This window comes from Chelonia mydas, chromosome 9 (assembly GCF_015237465.2).
Source record: "Chelonia mydas isolate rCheMyd1 chromosome 9, rCheMyd1.pri.v2, whole genome shotgun sequence".
In the NCBI taxonomy this organism is placed as follows: Eukaryota; Metazoa; Chordata; order Testudines; family Cheloniidae; genus Chelonia; species Chelonia mydas.
Genome location: NC_057855.1, coordinates 59,102,669 through 59,122,714, shown reverse-complemented (window position 1 = coordinate 59,122,714; position 20,046 = coordinate 59,102,669). Strand labels below are relative to the sequence as shown.

Genomic DNA, 20,046 nt, shown 5'->3' with positions numbered 1-20,046 from the left:
CAAAAACTGAGTATGCATGTAAAGATGGGTGATACACACTGACCGCTGCCAGGTGTTCCCATACAAACTTGATGGAGGTACCAGCCGTTTTTAGAGAGAGAAGATACCCTTATTTTGGAATATATAAGAACTTTTGCTTAAAAATATGGGCTTCATCAAAGGGCAGGTCCCTCCACTGTGTTCTAGACCTCCCTGGGAAACCTGAAGTGTGAAGCCATGATTCAAAGGTGCAGCACAATGGCTGTTGCCATTGACCTTGATGATGTATCTGCTTCATCTATTCCTGATTGAAGCACGGTTCTGGCAACCAACTTCCCTTCCTCAATGTGAGAATAGAACTGAGACCTATCTTATTGAGGAAGCTGGTTAATGAAGTCTGTGAAGTTGGAATATTTAGCAAACAGCATTTGGTAACTGGCTATTCTGAACTGAAGGCTAACAGATGTGAAGACTTTCCTTCCAAACAAACTTAGGCATTTACCTTCCTTATCAACCAGAGTAGCTCTAGTATGTTGCTATCTAGATCTCTCCATGGCAGCCTGGACAACTCGGGAATTAGGTGCAGGATGAGAAAAAAAGAAATCCCACCCCTTGGCTGGGACAAAATAGCACTTCTCTGCCCTCTTAGCAGTAGGGGCAGAAGACTGCTCTAGCTGGCTCCAGTATGGCTTTATTAACAGAAAGCACTATTCACCCGAATCCCAAAAGTTGTAAGGTGTCCAAGAGGTTATGCTGTGGATCGTGGACTTCCTCTAGGGAGATCTACAACTCCGCTTCAACCCTAAACAGTTCCTGGAACTGCATATGGTCATCTGGTGGGGGATGGGGATATCGGAGTGACAGCATCATCCAGAAGTAAGGACAGTCTTGTTACCACCGGTGGAATCACCAAATCCAGCTGCTGATAATCTTCTTCCACAGGGTCAGTAGAAAGCTTTGGTTGTCCTCCTGCAGGGGAAGGGTGGATAGATTTGTTCTGACCCTGTAAAGAGGGTGTATGGGTCCTATGGTCCCCACTATGGGTAATAAGAAGGGTCAAAGGGGGGTTGTGCAGATCCCCATGGCATGGATACCATCAATTCTGAGGTACAGATTTTATGAAAGCTTATAATGTTCTGAACTTGATGGTCATTAAGAGATCTGTTTATAGGTTACGGCTGTGAATGTATTCATGTACAACATTGTAATTGTGGTGCAATTACAACATTATCTGACCACAGGCGGGTGAAGTAATCAGGCAGGGAGGGGCACCTCCCAAGCTAGTTGTTTACAGAAAAGCAACTTTAAGTACCCATCCGTTGTCCAACCAGGCAGGGATTTCCCTACGCCGCCCCTGAATTTCCCCAACCCCCGCCCCACAAGTGGTCAACTAGTAGGGTGACCAGACAGCAAATGTGAAAAATTGGGACAGGGGGTGGGGGGTAATAGGAGCCTATATAAGAAAAAGACCCAAAAATCGGGACTGTCCCTATAAAATCAGGACATCTGGTCACCCTATCAACTAGTTACATGTAGTGTTGCCAATTTAGTCATTGGTTGGAAATTTAAATTGAAACTGAAACATTAATACACACTTTAAAAGCATATACAGTGTATGATAAAATACTTGTACCTGAGAAAGTAGAATAGGTTTGAAAAATACGAACCAAGACCAGCTTCCTCACACCACTGTTGTTTTTTCCCAAAATGTCGGCGCATTCATTTTGGCAATGTTGGCCAACCTTATAATTTCAAATTATGATTTTTAAGCAAGGTCTGAACAAGCTCTCCTCTGACAGCTAGTGATGAGCCTGGGGAGGGGAGAAGGCTTCAGGATCAGATTGTATTTACATGAACTCACCTACTCTGCCTAGGTATCCAGCAGACAGAGCTGTGTTGCCCAAGTGATCAATTTTGGCTGGTATTTGGAGTTTCTGTACTAAACATTTTTATTATATTATAATTAATTTTTACATAAGAATGGGTATATTGGGTCAGACCAATGGTTCATCTAGCCCAGTACTCTGTCTTCCGACAGTGGCCAATGTCAGGTGCTTCAAAGGGAATTAACAGAACACTGCAATTATTGAGTGGTCCATCCCCTGTCACTGATTCCCAGCTTCTGGCAAACAGAGGTTCTCAGACTATGGTGTTGCATCCCTGCCCATCCTGACTAATAGTCTCACCCCTCATTGGTCCTCACCCCCCTCCCCTGTATTTTTGAACACTCCCTCCCCTAATTTAAATTCCTGGGGAAAACACGGCAACCAGAAGGATACAATGGTGGACCATTAAAGTTAATGGAAGGACATTGAAACTGAAAAAGAAAACCGCAGTCCTGGAAAGGATGGAGTTCCCCCCCATTCTGAACAACCAGGAGTCAACATTCTAGGAAAAAGAGAAAAAAAAGGAGAGAAAAAAAAAACTAAAAAACATCCAGAAACTGAGGGCCAGCATCTAAGCAGGGTGCTATCTGTGAAACACTGGATCCCCTCTAGGACAGAGGAAACTGAGTTAAGGCAATAGATATCTTGTATTAGAAAAGGGAGTGCAAAGCCTGAAATCTCATTGTGTCTTCAGGTTTATTTTCTGTGTAAACTGAATGTGTTTGCTTTTCCTTACTATTTCATCTCTGAATTTGTAATTTTTCAATTAAGTAAACTTTGTTTATTTTTACCCCAAGCAGGTGTGTGTTGTGCAAACCATGCGGAGCATCTGTGCAAAGTGAACTGATGACTGGGGGCAGGTTTCACTTCTTTGAGGGGGACAAACCAGAAGGGAAAATTCCAAGTGCCCTGTAGTTAAGAACTCAGGGAGATGGATTTGGGAGGACTCAGGATCAGAAGGAATTGTTGAGGTCACCCAGAAAGAAGGGAGGGACCATATGCTTGTAGGCTGGCTACTGGCGTCAGTGCACTGAACCATAGCATCATAGCATTAAGATGCCCAAAGTTACAAGGAAAGCGATGACAAAACCCCTCATTGCTCTGCGATACCCCAAATGTCACAAATACACACAGGGACCAGCACTTGAAGACGACGTATGCTCTCCATTGACAGAGCCAAGAGAATTTCTAAGCACCATGGCCTGAGCTATTGCTCCCACTGCATTGGTGGATTGCCAGCTGAGCTCACAAACACCAGGAACAATATCCATTTCTCTTTTAGTACCAGCAAGTTCCAACAGCTGAGCTAGACCCAATGGTCCATCTAGCCCGGTATCCTGTCTCCAGCAGTGACCAGTACCCGAGCTTCAGCGGTAATGCACAGATCAGGACAATTCTGGAGAGATCCATCCCTGTTTTCCCCTCCTGACTTCCGGCAATCAAAGGTTTAGGGTCGCCCTGAAAATAAAATTACATCCCTGAACTAAGAGCCATTTATGCACCTATTCGCCATGAACTTATCTAATTCTTTTTTGAACCCAGTTATACTTTTGGCCATCACAAAGTCCCACTGCAATAAGTTCCACTGGTTAATTGGGAGTTGTGTGAAAAAAAATGCGTCCTTGCGTTTGTGTTAAACCTCTGTCTATTATTGCATTGGGTGACCCCTGGTTTTTGTATTGTGAGAAAGGATAAATAACACTTCCGTATTCACTTTTTCCATACAATTCATGATTTTCTAGATCTCGATCATCTCTCCCCTTAATCATTTCTTTTCTATGGGCTTATCACACTTAAAATACTACAGAGGCAGAGCGCTGCAGCACTCAGTGTAGACACCACCTATGCCAAAAGGAGGGGGTCTCCTATTGGTGTAGGTAATCGGTCAATGGAAGAACTCTTCCATCAACCTAGCGCTGTCTACACAGGGACTTAGTTGACTTAACAACACAAATCAGGGGTATGGATTTTTCACACACCCCCCCAAAGACATATTTAAAACTGACCTAATTTTCTAGTGTAGACCAGGCCTTAGCTGAAAAGCCCTAATCTTTCTAGTCTCTCCTCTGATGGAAGCCATTCCATACCCCTGAGGATGGAGCTAAGCTGTTCTCAGTGGTGACAGATGACAGAACAAGAAGCAATGGTCTCCAGTTGCAGTGGGGGAGGTCTAGGTTGAATATTAGGAAAAACTATTTCATTAGGAGGGTGGTGAAACACTGGAATGGGTTACCTAGGGAGGTCGTGGAATCTCCATCGTTAGAGATTTTCAAGGCCCAGCTTGACAAAGCCCTGGCTGGGATGATTTAGTTGGGGTTGGTCCTGCTTTGAGCAGAGGGTTGGACTAGATGACCTCCTGAGGTCTCTTCCAACCCTAATCTTCTATGATTCTATGATCTTTGTTGCCCTACTCTTGAGTCTTTTCCATTTCCACTACACCCTTTTTGAGATGGGGCAACCATGGATTTATACGTAGCATTATGATATTTTTCGGTCTTCTTTTCTTTCCCTTTCCTAATAGTTCCTAGCATTCAGTTAGCCTTTTGACCACTGCTGAACACTGAGCTGAAGTTTTCAGAGAATTATCCATGATGACTTCAAGCTCTCTTTCTTAAGTGGTAACAACTAATTTAGAACCCATATGTGCAGTTGTGATTATGTTTTCCAATGTGCTTTACTTTGCACTTATCAATATTGAATTTCATCTGCCATTTTGTTGCCCAGTCACTCAGTTTTTGAGATCCCCCTGTATTTTTGCAGTCAGCTTTGCACTTAACTATCTTGAATAATTTTGTATCATCTGTAACCTTTGACACATTGTTCATTCCCCTTTCCAGATCATTAAGGAATACATTGAATAGCACCAGTCCCAATAAAGATCCTTGAGGACTCCGCTATTTACCTCTCTCCATTATGAAAACTGACCATTTATTCCCACTCTTTGTTTCCTTTTTGACCAGTTACTGGTCCATGAGAACACCTTCCCTCTTATCCCATGACTACTTAGTTTCCTTAAGAGCCTTTGGCGTGAGACTCTTCCCCAACAAATCGTGTTTATCTATGTGTCTGATAAATCTGTTCTTTACTATAGTTTCTACCAGTTTGCCTGGTACTGAAGTTAAGTTCACTGGCCTGCAATTGTCAGATTACCTCTGGAGCCCTTTTTAAAAATAAGCATCACATTAGCTACCTTCCAGTCATCTGGTACAGAAGCTTGGTTCAGCAATAGGTTATATACTACAATTAATAGTTCTGCAATCTCATATTTGAGATCCTTCAGAACTCTTGGATGAATACCATCGGGTCCTGCTGACCTATTACTGTTTAATTTATCAAATTTGTTCTACAACCTCTTTTATTAATACATCAGCGTGGGACAATACTTCAGATTTGTCACCCAAAAAGATTAGCTCCAACGTAGGTATCTCCCCTACCTCCTCTGCAGCAAAGACCGATGCCAAGAATTAATGTAGCTTTTCTGCAACGGCCTTGTCTTCCTGAATGCTCATTTAGCATCTTTGTCATCTAGTGGCTGCACTGCCTGTTTGGCAGGCTTCCTGCTTCTGGTGTGCTTAAAAAAAAGTTGCTCTTAGTTTCTGGTCTACACTACAGACCTATATTGGTATAACTACATTGCTCAGGGGGTGTGAAAAATCCACACCCCCTGAGAGACGTGGTTAGACTGACCCAAATCCCCATATGACAGCACTATGTTGAAGAGAGAGCTTCTCCCGTGGACATAGCTACTGCCTCTCAGGGGGGTGGATTAACTATGCTGATGGGAAAGCGCTCTTCCGTCAGCATAGGAGCATCTTCATTAAAGCGGTATACTGGTGCAGCTGCGTCAATGCAGTGTTTTAAGTGTAGACCTGCCCATGGTCTTCAGCCAGGTGCTTCTCAAATTCTTTCTTGGCCTGCCTAATATTTTTACACTTAATCTGACCGAGTTTGTGCTTCTTCCTATTATCCTCACTATGTTTTGATTTCCAAATTTTAAAGGATGCCTTTTTGCCATTAATGGATTCCCTTACTCTGTTGTTTAGCCACGATGGCATTCTGTTGCTCCTCTTATTGTCTTTTCTGATTGGGGATATACATTTAGTCTAAAAGCCTCTACCGTGCTGTTTTTAAGTAGTCCCCATACTGCTTGCAGGCATTTAACCCGTCCGACAGCTCCTTTTAATTTCCATCTAACAAGTGTCTTCATTTAGTGTAGGTTTCAGAGTAGCAGCCATGTTAGTCCGTATTCGCAAAAAGAAAAGGAGGACTTGTGGCACCTTAGAGACTAACAAATTTATTTGAGCATAAGCTTTCGTGAGTTACAGCTCACTTCATCAGAAATGCTCACGAAAGCTTATGCTCAAATAAATTTGTTAGTCTCTAAGGTGCCACAAGTACTCCTTTTCTTTTTTTCATTTAGTGTAGTTCCTCTTTTTAAAGTGAATGTTACTATGGTGGGATTGTTTTTTGGTTTTTGTTTTGTATTAATCTCCCTGCAAGGGATGTCAATATTTCTGCTATGGGGATTACAAGCTGTGTTCTCAGATATAGTAAGTGCCATGAACCATATAGCTATCTCTCTCACAGGACATACATCAGAATGACCTTTTAGCCCTTAGTAATCTGCAGTAATTTCTCTCACAGAAATTACAATCTCTGCTGGCTGTGCTAGCAGCATCTGTGCATGTTGGCGTCAAGGCATATTCAAACAATACAGATGCTCTCCAAATTATTCCTGACTCCCAGAAATCCCTTCATGGCATTTATAGCATCTGTAGACCTTCAGGTGGCTCCCAGCCATGTTTTATCTTTAAGAATTCACAAGTTTTCGACACCACCTTAGCAGAACAGTCCTATGCAGTTGTTCTTCTCATTGAAGATTCACATATTGAAAAAAATTTGAAGTCTTCAGGCTAAGCTACTTTGGAGTTACAAGTCACTGAAACACAGAATTCTTTGCCTAGAGTGTAAAACCCACCATTTCCCCACCCTAAACCTTATTTGTCTAAACTGGCTCATTCAATTATTCTCAAACTTCCCAGAATAGTTCTCTTCCAGTGGGAAGCCAAATATGAGAAACCACAGGCAAAAAGAAGCTTTTGTTGTGAAGTTAGACCTGGGTTAGAAGAAAATTGGGCTTATAGTGGAAACTATCACAGTATTACCCTAGCTATTAGTCTCGCCAAATTTTAAAACTCCCCAGGCACTCTCACATTGCTTAAAACTTCCTCAAGATCTCTTATCCGCTTTATGTCCACAGATACCTTCATGGAGCTCCCAGAGGTTTAAACTTTTGCACCTAACACCAAGATTTTCCACCCAATCTTAATGATAGTTCTATGCACTAGCTGGCACAGAGCAATAATATTTAAAAAACAGTGTGAAGTTTTTAGACCAAGCTATTTCTGAGCTAAGCTTCTACAAACACTTTAGAAGACTTCAACTGTGCCAAGTCCCATAACTCAAGTTAGTCCAATTACCCTCAGATTCTCCAATCAAAACCATCTCTTCCTGCCTGGAAGAAAAATGAAAGCTTCAGAAAGAAAAGCTCTTTTCCAGTGAGTCTAAGGATGGGGCGTAAAACATCTGGCTTTGTATGGATACTTTCCTACAACCTTAAATGTGGAGTAATCACTGGGACTCTACACTCAGCAACATTAATAACTGTAGGAAGCTCTCATCCATCATGAACTTTATTTTTCAGACCACAATCTAAAACTATCCAAACATTTTCTATCAGTAATCACCAAAACTCTGGTTCTCAAAATCCACCTGTAAAAGCAAGTGAAGATTCTCCTGTTATCTCTTTGAAATATCCCACAAGACTTTTCTTTGCACTCTTGTTTTCTGGGATTATACTGTAGGCAATACAGACACAAGGAGGGATGGAAGGGATCTATTGACTGGGTTTACCAGGATACCTACAAAAATCTAAGGCTGGCTTTTACAGTAAGATTAATTTCAGATAAATCAAAGCCTTTTGAAACTAGATTTGAGACTTGAAATACTTCCAGCCTTTCATACAGTACCGTGGGTATACAATTAGTGTGCGCAGTGGTGAACACAAACTGGTTGAAAGTCAAGCTTCATGCTTCTGAGAGTCAGAGGGAGTTCATGCACAATAAAAAGTTGTGTAACAGCAGCATTCAGACAAAAAATGCTGTTCCTCTGGTCAAAGGACACAACTACGCAACAGGAAAGGAATACTGTGATCCGTCTCAAGTTCAGTTGAGACAGACTTGAAACCACACCCCTCACACTATGGCCAGTTGGCCCACAGTGCAGATGAGTTGGGTCAGAAGAACTATTTCCTTTCATAAATACATTTGCTTGTCCTTAAAAGAAACTTACTTAAAGGGCACATGGAGAGTCACCTGAAATGCTAGTTCTCTGCAATCATACGTTTTCCAAATTGCATGAAGTGAGCTGTAGCTCACGAAAGCTTATGCTCTAATAAATTTGTTAGTCTCTAAGGTGCCACAAGTCCTCCTTTTCTTTTTCCAAATTCAAGCACAAATGAGGCCTTTGAGCCATGCCCAATAAAAATAACCTGCCAAATGATCTCTGGGCACCTCTCCTTCCAAACATTCAGCACACACAGATGGGTTCTAACGGGATTCATTAATTGCTCTACTTGAAACACACAGCCGGATGCAACTGATTAATCTGATTACTTTCCACAGATGAAAAGTAATATTTGACTCTGTAACCTTCAGAAAGCAAAAGCAAAAAAGTCTTCCATCTGGGCCAACACTGCTGTCCTCAATCAGCCCACACCTGCCACCATTCCCAATTGCTTGGAAGGGCCAGCGCTCAATGAACAGGGATGGCACATCCACATTCTGGAGACAACGCAGTGTATCAGAACGTATATAGCTTTGCCAGAGATGCACTTCATTGGCTCAACCACTGTACTGGAAAGACATGATTTTCAAGTCGAGTGTTTTCGATCCCTGTACATAGCTGATGTAAATTACAGCCCTGTTACCAGGAGAGGAGAAGGAAGAAGAGGAGGAAGAAAGTCAAAACAACACAGACTTGCCCAAAATATCTGTGACCATGATCTGTAAAAACTATTAGTGTTGTGTTCTCAAGGTACCTCTGCATTGCAGGAGTTTGTGAGCTATCTTCAGAGAATGATTAATAGAGCGCTTCTTTGGCAATTCTAGCAAGATAGGCAGGCTGGCAGACCTTATCATATCCTCACCCCAAGCAACACACTAACACTGCTACAACAGTCTCCCAGAGAACATTTTTCACACAGCACCCCATGCAGAGTGAGTGATAGTCTGAAAGCAAGGCTGACAGACAGATAAAAGGAACACAATAGGCAGGAGCAGAAACGAGACACCTAATGCATTCCTGGAAGATAGCACCTCTTAACGGAATCTTTTCCATTTATCACCTTCCAGGATCACTTTGCCCAAAGCAGCAAAGACAGTTAGGAACATAGAGCATTAGTCCTAAAATCAGTTGCATTAGCCCACCGATCCGCAGTTCCATGGGTCATATGACTCGTACAGATGCTTCAGGATTTTGTAATCAGTGTTCTCTGCTCCCCTTGCAAGGGGGATTCTTCCCCCAGCCCTAATACTCTGTCACCTGCTGCCTGCTTCCCTTATGCGTGAGCCTAATCAGAACGGTGTTTGTGCTGCGTCAAACCCCAGTCTTCCCAACAGGAGAAACAGCCTATGACTGGACTCACTGCAGACTAGAACGGCAGGCGGTAAGCACAGGCTAGTATTGACAATGGTGCAATTTTCAAAAGCACCCAAGTCTCATTTTCAAAAGCCTAAATTCCATTAGCTTTCAATAAGACATAGGGCCTGACTCACAAAGGCTCCGAAAGATGGAGCCAGACGCCTCATGGGATTTAAAAAGTGCGTAAACAGGTTTGGTGCCTAACTCCCACTGAAAGCCAATGGGAGTCAGGCACCTAACACACTTAGATGTTGCTATAAATCCCACTAGGCACTTATTTGCATCTTTAGGTGCCCAAATACCTTTGTAATCTGGCCCTTAGTCTCCAATGTGCTTAAATTACTTTTGAAAATGGGACTAGGGTGCTTTTGAAAATTTTACCCAGTATCTGTAAACTGGTAAACATTGCCCCAAAAGGTCAGGCCCTGTCAGCCCATTCCCAAAGGTCAAAACCCTTGGAAATTCAGAGTGAACCTCTACACATTAGGTGGTGATAAGCACATTCATATTGAAAAGAAGCAACATTACAGGGACCACTCAGATTTATGCATGTAATTCCCAACAGTATTAATGGAAGATGGCCATATAAATCCCCTGGGGCATTGCTAGAACCCAGTTCTAAAGGAAGCATAGGTCAGGCTGCTGTCTAATTAGTTCAATCAGTAAATCATAGTTAGGTCACAGCAGTAAGTCAGTGCTGCCACCTGTGCAGATTGCACAGACCGAGCTGATGTTTTCTTAACACTTTGTACAATGTATCCCAACCCCTGAACTCTCTGGATGCTGCAGACATATGGACCCAGCCCCTAAGTATTATTCAGTGAACAGCTGGCAAGACATTCCAAGGGTTAACCCTTTCCTAAACCAGCAGCTTGTTCCTTTGGGCTCATGAAAACATTCCAAGTGTTTTCAGGAGAGGTCTCCTTTTTTCTCACTCCCATAGCTACCCCCTGGGAAGTGAACACCATGATTCATAGAGTTGAAGGCCAGAAAAGAGCATTAGATTATCCTGTATAACACAGGCCTATGACCCAGGCTGATTTCCTACCCATCAGTCACAAGGCCATGAAATAAATGTTTTACCCAGCGTTGAGTTAATCTGCAGAACTCACTGCCATAAGGTACTATTGAGGCCAAGGCCTTCGGAAGGTACTAAGAAGCATTAGACCAACACCTGTACAACGTGTAGAACCCTGATAGTCTGTGATTCTGAATGCACCTGATGAAATGAGCTGTAGCTCACGAAAGCTTATGCTCAAATAAATTTGTTAGTCTCTAAGGTGCCACAAGTCCTCCTGTTCTTTTTGCGAATACAGACTAACACGGCTGCTACTCTGAAACCTATGATTCTATGAACGTGAACATCCGCAGTCAGGAAGGGTAGAAATTTACATGGGGCTGAAAACATGATGTGCTTCAGGACATATGCCAGTGACCGACTGGCTGGGGCTAGGAAGAAGCTTTTCTTGTGGGCAGGTTATTCAACGCTTGTTCATTGAGAAGTGGGGGATGGGAGGTATGCCTTCCTTGGAAGCACCTGGTCCTGGCTAGTCACAGATCCCAAGAGCAGAAGGAACCACCGTGATCACCCAGTCTGACCTCTTTTAACACAGCCCACAGCATTTACCCAAAATAATTCCTGGGGGAACCAGCACATGCCGATTTTTTAAAAAATCCAGTCTTAATTTAAAAATTATTGCTATGGCTAGGCCTTGTAGCAGCTTTATCACACGTAACTATGCATCACACCAAGGACATGGAACAAGCCAGCACCCGCTCTGAAGCACGCTTAGCTGCAGCTTTTCACAAGGAGCATGAGGAAGGCTCTTTTCGCACCCCGACACGTGCAGCCAATTTCTACAAGAGCCAATGAAAAGTCCCAGCAAACACGTGATGTGTCAGCATGTGGTGGCAGCTATCAGCCATTTTAGGTGCACTTTGACTCCCTTCTGCCGAGTTCTGGTGCTTGCCTGGTATATCCCCCCCTCTCAGGCCCCCAGTTTACCATGCTTCTTCTATGCCTGCACAGTGTATTACAGGGCCTAAATACCAATGCATTTTGAATAGAGCCACAGAGCCCGATCCTGCCAACCATCCCTGCATCCTCCCAGCACTGCCCCCTACTTCTAGAATAGCCTCCCACTCCCCCCTGAAACTTCTCCAGCCCTGAGCCTGAAGGGACTCCCAGTGGCCAGCCCCAGGACTCAGATTTGGGATTCAGTTACTACTTTCTAAGACTAACAAATTTATTTGAACATAAGCTTTCGTGAGCTACAGCTCACTTCATCGGATGCACGAAAGCTTATGCTCAAATAAATTTGTTAGTCTCTAAGGTGCCACAAGTCCTCCTTTTCTTTTTGCGAATACAGACTAACATGGCTGCTACTCTGAAACCTACCAAAGACTAAACATCCAAAGTTCAGTACATGCCCACTGTGCAGGCTGCCCATCCCCCACAGAACCTCATCCGCTGGAAATTCATTTACCTGCACACCTCGTAATTCCTACACAGAAATGTCCATCTCCCCCACTTCTGTGGGTTTTGATGAGGCCCCCAGACTTCAGTACTACACAGAATACACTGCAGGCCATTCAGCAAGGGATTAATGAGGTATCAACAGACAGAAGCGACAGTTTGCAACTCTTTGGTTTTTAATTCGTCCACTCGCTCTGGACTGTGCCAAATGCGGCAAACTTGCAATAGATGTGAAGTTCTAGTGTAGGTTAGTGTAAGGACCTGAACTGCTGCTTAGGGGAGTTGGACGGACTGGGGATTGTGGCAGTTCTCAGGAGACCCGGGTTCAATTCCCAGCTCAGACACAGATTTCCCTGGTGATCTTGGATGAGTCAGCTAATCTTCCACAGGGGCACGTGAGGATAAATCCATTACTGACTGCAAAGAGCTTTTGTATGCTGCTGAAGAAAGTTCAAGCACTCGGAAAGAACTCCAACCTTTCCCAGGAAAAGTGCTTTGCTTTCCCATGTGGATCCACTCCATAGATCAGGGAGACAATCTACACAGCTCGAGAGAGACCCGGGTCACAGAGCTGAGTTCTGGGCACCCTGTAATCACAACAGTAACAAACTGGACAAAGTGCAGAGAAGAGCAACAAAAATGATCAAGCTGTTGGAGGAGCTGATGGAGGAGGAGGAATTACAACAATTGAAGGAATCTAGGTCTACGCTTACAGTGGTACACCTGTACCGATACAGCTGTGCCACTGTAAGAGTGCTTGTGTAGCCACATTATGCCAATAGGAGAGAGCTCTCCTATTGACATAATTAAACCACCCACAATGAATGGTGGTAGTTGTGTCTGCTGAGGGAGCTGCTTTCCCACTGACATAGCACTGTGCACACTACCACTTATAGGAGCAAAGCTTCTGTCGTTTGGGGGGGGGGGGGGCATGATTTTTCACTCCCCTGAACAACCGAAATGTTTCCAGCATAATTGCTACTGTAGACATGGCCTACTAATGACGAAAGGTGTCTGGGGTGTGAAGGGGAGGGAGACATACCAGTTTGCTCACATTTGAAGGACATAAACACTAATTCCTGCTACAAGGGGGATAACTAAGAATGACAGGCTAAAAATAAGAAGGGGGGAAATTATTCCTAATATAAGATGAGGCTTCCTGCGAAAGAGGGATTTGGTGTCTCTCTCCAGTGAAGATGCTAGAAGCCCACTGGTTTGTGATAAAACTAGACAGCACAAAGCACTAGCAAATGCATGACAGGGAGCGCTCCTGCATTAGCCCAGACCGGATGGACCATGTAACCTTATCGGTGGTCTCTATCTCTAGCTCGACTGCCACTTCCAGTGCAAAGGGTTTCTATAGGTAGCGGCACTGCTCCTGTACATTAATTTCTAAAAAACCTCTACATCCACTATACATTGCTGTGATATTCAAATTAAACTTAGACAAGCCTGCCATCTGTCATGGTAAAATCATTTAATGACACTTGTAAACCTATTTAAGGGGCTAATTTGATAATAATAGTAATATTCAGCATCTCAGAGCATGACTTACCCCTAGTAAGAAATTCACATTACCCTCACTAAAGACTACACAGATGATTCTCCAAATTACCTAAAGATACTGAATATTTCTCAGATCCATTTTCCAAATGACAGTATGCTTGCTGAATAACTGAGCCCCACCATAATAAAATCAGGACATTCCATATTGCACACAGATCAGAATCAACTTTGCTAATTCACACTCTGAATATTCAAGTGAGGGAATATAGCCTGAATATTAAACAACATCTACTTACGGCTGGAATATCAATCTTTTGGTATAGCTGCTAATTGTTTAAATGGTGGAGCAACCAAGGGGCCTGGATGGCTCAGGAATGCAGAGCATTTCACCTGGGTCACTGGTTCGAATCTAGCCCAGTGATCTGCCAGCTAATGGATGCTGAATGATCTCTATGACATGAGCTGGGGGTACAAGCTGGGTCCATTCTACTGCGTGGGGGGAGCACATCACAAAAAAATCATCATCAGAACAGGCATGTATGTTGGCATCCTAGCAGACAAGCCAAGGGCTACTAGAAACTGAACTTCCCTTCTCCCCTTACAGGTGGTCCCTGCTGGGGGCAGCATGTGGGAAAAGTTTGTGCTGCCCAGACAGTGCCTGCTCTATAGACACACACAGTTCTTCAGTGTCCAGGGCCTTGAGAACAGCGCACTTTCCCAGCATTAAGAAAAGGAGCTACTAAGTACTCTGCCCATCTCAACACGCCATTAACTTTGAAGCCTAGCAATTACGTGTTAAAGTGACAACACTGTTAGCTATTTCCCTGCGGATTAATGCATGCAAGAAAGAAGAGCATAGGGGAGCACATCACAAAAAAACAATCAAAACCGGTATGGATGAGCTGATGTCACTGCACGGATAAAAGAAGAGGGACGCTCATGGTACAATGATCTGTTCTATCTACAGCGTGTAGCATTTTGTTTTGGCAGGTCTGGGTGATTAGGAAAAGAGGGAATGGTAATTAGACATCTGCAGCCAATGCTCATTTTATGCTGGGTGTTCATTTTCTGCTTTGGGAGCTTGGGGACAAACCCCATCTGAAGCAATGGAATCTCGAGATTTCTGTTTCAATCAGCAAATCATTTTCCTGGCACTCACCAGAGGCAGCTGGCCCACCACATCTGAAATGCAAGAGGGAAAATGTTCACAAAGATACACAACAACTGAATTTGTGCCAACTGTGCATTTCAGATGTGCCAACTGAAAATATAGTTTAAATGAAGGCGAAATGTGCTTCCTGATCCCCCGGCAGAGAGACAAACCGCGCTGCAGAGATAACAAATTCCTTCCCTTGTTACACACCCCATTTCTTCTGCAAGCCCTTTAGAGCAGGAAATTATTTACTTCCAGCATCTAATGCTTCTCTCCTTCCCAAGAATCACGAGGGCTGCCTGCCTCAGCCAGTGTGCCAAGAGTTTAAAGCTCAGGCAGGGGAGGTGCAAGGAATATTTGTGCACAAGTTATTCCCACCCAACTAATCACTGTATAAAAGTCAATCATCATAAGATATAAAGTTAACCAGGAATTTAATACCTAATGATCTGGAGCTGCTGCAGTTGTACAATTTAACACGCTCATAAATTTTTCATTTCTAATTTACCGGTGCAGCAACTTCTGCCAAAACTTTGCCTTCCCCCTCCAGTAACTTGGATGTGTTTTTTGTTTCTCCTTAGTTCGCTAATGAAATAGCTGCATTCCTGCAGGGACTGCTCTTATCCCCTGCTCAAAAAAAAAAAAAGTTCTGTTTCAAGACTCGCCCCCATCCCTTGTAGAAAACTCATACCCTCCTTGACCTGGAAACCGCAATCTTAAATTCCAATGTAGAATAATCCCCTCCCTGCAGATCTGAGATATTAGCACTGCTGGCCTCGGAACCTATTTATGAAGTAACAAAAAAAGTTGTTCAACAGAGAGACATTAAATGTGGTGCTGTGAGTGTTTGATACATACACACACGCACACAAATAGGAAATAAGGAAAACATTGAAAGCAGGATGCTGGAAGGATGGAGCATGTCTGTTGTAGCCCTAGATCAGAAGAGGAACTTTGATGGTAAGGAACAAGGGTATCCAACTGCTGGTGGCACGGGCAACCTGCCAGAAGCCCAGATGGCAGCACCTAATTCACATTAGATAGAATGGGCTCTAGCCACCTGCCTACAGAAGCGGTTGGGCCCAGCACAAAGGATTCATCTTGATCCGAGCAGCCAACTCACAGCACGGTGGGGCCCGTTTTTATTGTTTTTGGTTTGTTTTGTTTTTTTAAACGCTATATAAATGTTTCCCTCCCCTACCAATGTATCTAAGGGTCTTTTCAGCTAGGAAGGAACGGTGACATTGATGCTAAGTGAAGTGCTGTCGAATGCACAGAGTAAAGCAATGGATAAAACAGAGGCCACGTCTCTACTACGGGTACTACAGCGATACAGCTAGCGCACCATAGCTATGCCACAACGGCGAGTGTAGACGCACATGGCAGCAATGGAAGGGGTTTTTCCATCACTGTAGTAACTCCCTCTCCCTAAGCAGCAGTTGCCGGATCAACAGCAGCATTCTTCAGTCGATCTAGCTGTGTCTACACCAGGAGTTTAGGCTGGCCTAGCTGCGGTGCTCAGAGGTGTGGATTTTTCACACCCCTGAGTACTGTATCTATGTTGATCTAAGTTTTAACTGTAGACCAGGCCAGAGAGAAAGGGCTGACAATCAGAGGTCATTTGTAAGGAGTGTGATACAACACTGCAAGGCAGAGCTATGATAACGGAGTTGACTGTGTCCCTTTACAGAGAAGGGTGGCTGCGAGCCGGAGTGGAGAGCTCCCTGGTTTATCCTCAGCCCACCTGCCTCCCATTGGCTGCCCCAGAGATATTAACACATGCAAACCCAGCAGGCGCCTGGCACAAACAGGGAGGTTCTCCCCACTCGCCCAACTCACAAAAGCAAACTGAGGAACTAAGAGAGATCAACACTGGAGAAAACATTTGGATCCCACCGGCCTTGCAGCTCACATCTGGCAGCAGCCATCCAGGCGGAGACAAAAACCTCCATGCTCATGGCACCTGGCCATTTGTGCATGCTGTAAAGTTCCTTTCCACCCCCCTGCAGCTTACACCCTTTCCCTGGAAACATCTGAGCTAACTTTTCAGCTTGGTGGAGCTGCTTGTGTTGCATGGGTTCACTTGACTTAGAAGACTTTTGGGGAACCTGGGCTAGTAGCATAGCTGAGTCCTACCTGCCCAGGATGTACAAATATTCCATGGGCTCTACTGTATGGGGCTAATCCTTCCAAAACAATCCATCCCTGCTAAACAATGTCTCCAGGACACAGACACGACTTTTCTTTCCCAGCTGGCAAATGGCACGCACATTTTACTACATCCTCCTTTTGTTCAAATGCACACATCACTGGCAAAGAAAGCTGGAGAAATCTCTCCCCCCGACTGCAATTAATTCTCTGGGTCTCCTGCACAGGACAGCAAAGCTCTGCAGGAACTGCTCCAAAAACCACATCTGTTTTCTGATCCTCCTTCCCGACTCCGTTCCCACAAAGCAATCGGCCGTGGTGACTGACGTGGCTGCACCAGAAGGTCCCTTTCTTTTGGGCAGTTGACACTGATTTTCCTTATCAGGTTGGAGGGCCCAGCACTCGAGGAGGCTCTGAGAGCAGAGCGAAGGGGAAGTGGGTTTCTGGGATAAGCAGAACGAGCCATCGTCGCTCAGACAATTCTCCCTATGCAAAGGTCCCGTGCACCACACCTGCATGGAAGCTGCCCTTGTCCAAAAGCACTGCGATCTGGGCTTAGGGACCTAATTTCAGTCTAGTGAAAAGGTGCCACACTCACCGTTCCAGAAACGGAGGTCCCCTAACCACAAAGCAGGGGCAGAACTGTTCGTCAGCCTCATTCACTGCCCCCTACCACTGAAACTCAATCCAGACCTGGAGGGGACCAGTCATTAGCCTGGGTGCATCTCTGATGAAAACAGCAATAGCCATGCAAATTAACAATGTCAGCGGTGACATAAGGGACTCCTTACTAGAAGCTGGGCTGTGAGCACCACCTCATTAAACACAGATCACTGCACAGCATTGTTATGGGGCACTCACCTCTGAAGCACCTCCCAGAGGCGGGTGCTGTGTCACAGTCCTTTTTGCACCCCTGATGCCCCCTGCAGACTGCCAGCCAACCTTGCTGGATCTTCAGTGGATTGGCACTCTGGCCAAGTCACCAACTCCCAATGAGCCCCGTTCAGGGTATCACAGAATCCAATAAATAAATGGTCTATCCACCCTCGCTTGGGTTTTCAGCCCCCACTCTAGACCCTTTAAATACAGCTCTTTGTTCAGGCCCCAGATAAGCTCCATCCCCTTCTGGAGGTTTATTCCACTGAACCAATCCAGGTACATCTAGACACAACAGCCATGTACGGCTTGACTCAATTCATCGCAGCATCTCCCTGAGCCTCTTCCCCCGGACCCCTTCCGCTTCACCCTCAGCTCAAAGTTAAGGCTCTTCAGTCCTCTCCCCCTAAAAACTCAGCTGTGCTAAATGTGGCTGGAGAACAGCTGCTGGCTGTCAACCCCTCCAGCTCCTCTGGCCAGAGCAGAGCAGAGCCCCTCTCCTCACCTCTCTGGTCCCAGCTAAGGCCGTGCCACTCCTTTTATCTCAGCCTGCTGGGCCCTGATTGACTGTCACTAACCCACCTCGCCTTTGGAGGACCAGGTCTCTGTGGTTTCCAAAGTGGCTGCGCAAAGAGTCCTCTCTAGGCACCCCTGGAGGATCCAGCTTCACTGCTCCTTTCGCTGCGTCCTGGGGTGGTGTGTGGTAGGACCGCAGGGCTCCCTGTAGAAAGCCATATGGGCCAGGTACCCCCGTCACAGGGATCAGATGGGAACTCTGGTCAACGTGGAGCAAGGCCAAATTGAAACCTGAGCCCTAGAGGTGAAAGGTTATGTGCCCTTGCCAGCCCCCAGCCTCTGACCCAAGACACATTCAAACCAAAAACCCAGGCTCTGGATCCCATTTCCAGGTCCCTGACTCATCCTGTCTCCTCAGTGCCCCCTTGTAGCCAGAGGCCACCCTGCAGAACCCTGCCTCTGTTTCCCCTTGAGTCCTCAATAAACTCTAAGACACAACCCAAAGTTAGTTAAGACACTCCCCTGCTGCGGGTCCCATTTATTCAGTGTTCTGGGTACACACTGGCCATCCAGGCAGGCCCCAGCCCTACTTCAGTGTCTCTCCCCCCTTCAGTAGGGAATCCACATCCCAGACACTCCCAGGCTTTATCAGGCTGGAGTTCAGCCTCTTTATTTTAATGTCTCAGCTCCTCAGGTGTCAGGGTCTTCCCTGCAAGAGCCTCCCTCACTCTCTGCAGGTTCCTGAGCTTCCCCCCTTCACTGCAGCATCCTGCTCCCCTTCCTAGGGCAATCAGCTGTTCTCCATCAGGCTCCATCCAGGCTGTTAATGCAGCACAGGTGGGCTGGAGCAGTTTCTTCAGTAATCAGGTTTGGTTACCCCAGGCCTCCACCCCTTTGGGGCAGGCCACCCTGTTACAGGAAGACAGATGAAACACTGAGAACATAATTTGCTCCTTTCCTTTAGCAGCTGTGGCCTCACGTACCTCAAACTACCCACTGGCCAGACCTCACCCAACGTAGGTGCACTGTGATGTGTTCTGATAGATCTTGTGACTGAATAAGGTCCAGCCCATGCCCTTGTCCTCTCTTCACCAATAGGACTAGTGAGGGGAGAAAACTGAGAGCTGCTTGCCTGTTGCTCATGGAGATCGGAAGAAGCTGCATGTTCCAACTATGCAATGCACAGAAATGTTCACATGCAACTGAAAAACCACACAAGGGCATGTGTGTAAAAGGGAACGGCCCCTTTCCACTGGCTAGACCTCTATGTGCTGTGACCTCTATTGTCAATGCATTTCCTTGTGCTCCCCTCACCTGCTGTCTCTTGTCTTAGAGACTGTAAGCTCTTTGGGGAGGGGACCATTTGTTACTCTGTATTTATACAGCGCCTTTCACAATGGGGCTCTGGTCTGTGACTGGGTACCACCACAAAACAATCATCATCATAATAACCTGCCATGATGAACAGGGCCTTAGCCCTTGGGAAAATCTGGATGTGGGGCCATGGTGAGGGTCTTTGTGAGGGTCTCAGAGTGTTGCAGGAATAAATGAGGAACAGCACCAGCACATCAAAATAGACAATGGGCAGGGGGAGATGGAACCATTCCCCAGAGAATGACTCCCCCCTCAGCATGGAGTACAGGGGGGAGGGATAGCTCAGTGGTTTGAACATTGGCCTGCTAAACCCAGGGTTGTGAGTTCAATCCTTGAGGGGGCCATTTAAGGATCTGGGGCAAAAATTGGGGATTGGTCCTGCTTTGAGCAGGGGGTTGGACTAGATGACGTCCTAAGGTCCCTTCCAACCC

At 45.3% G+C, this 20,046-nt stretch overlaps 1 protein-coding gene and 1 long non-coding RNA gene across 4 annotated transcripts in view; both read right to left on the bottom strand.

The window, feature by feature from the left end:
* Window positions 1-20,046, bottom strand: part of MID2 (midline 2) — a 329,458-nt gene that overhangs the window by 229,795 nt on the left and 79,617 nt on the right. The window lies entirely within an intron of this gene.
* On the bottom strand, window positions 664-18,969 carry LOC122461713. The gene is made up of 3 exons (XR_006283825.1): window positions 18,832-18,969; window positions 1,613-1,790; window positions 664-948 (listed from the first exon to the last, which is right to left on the bottom strand). It is a non-coding gene; the product is annotated as an uncharacterized LOC122461713 (long non-coding RNA).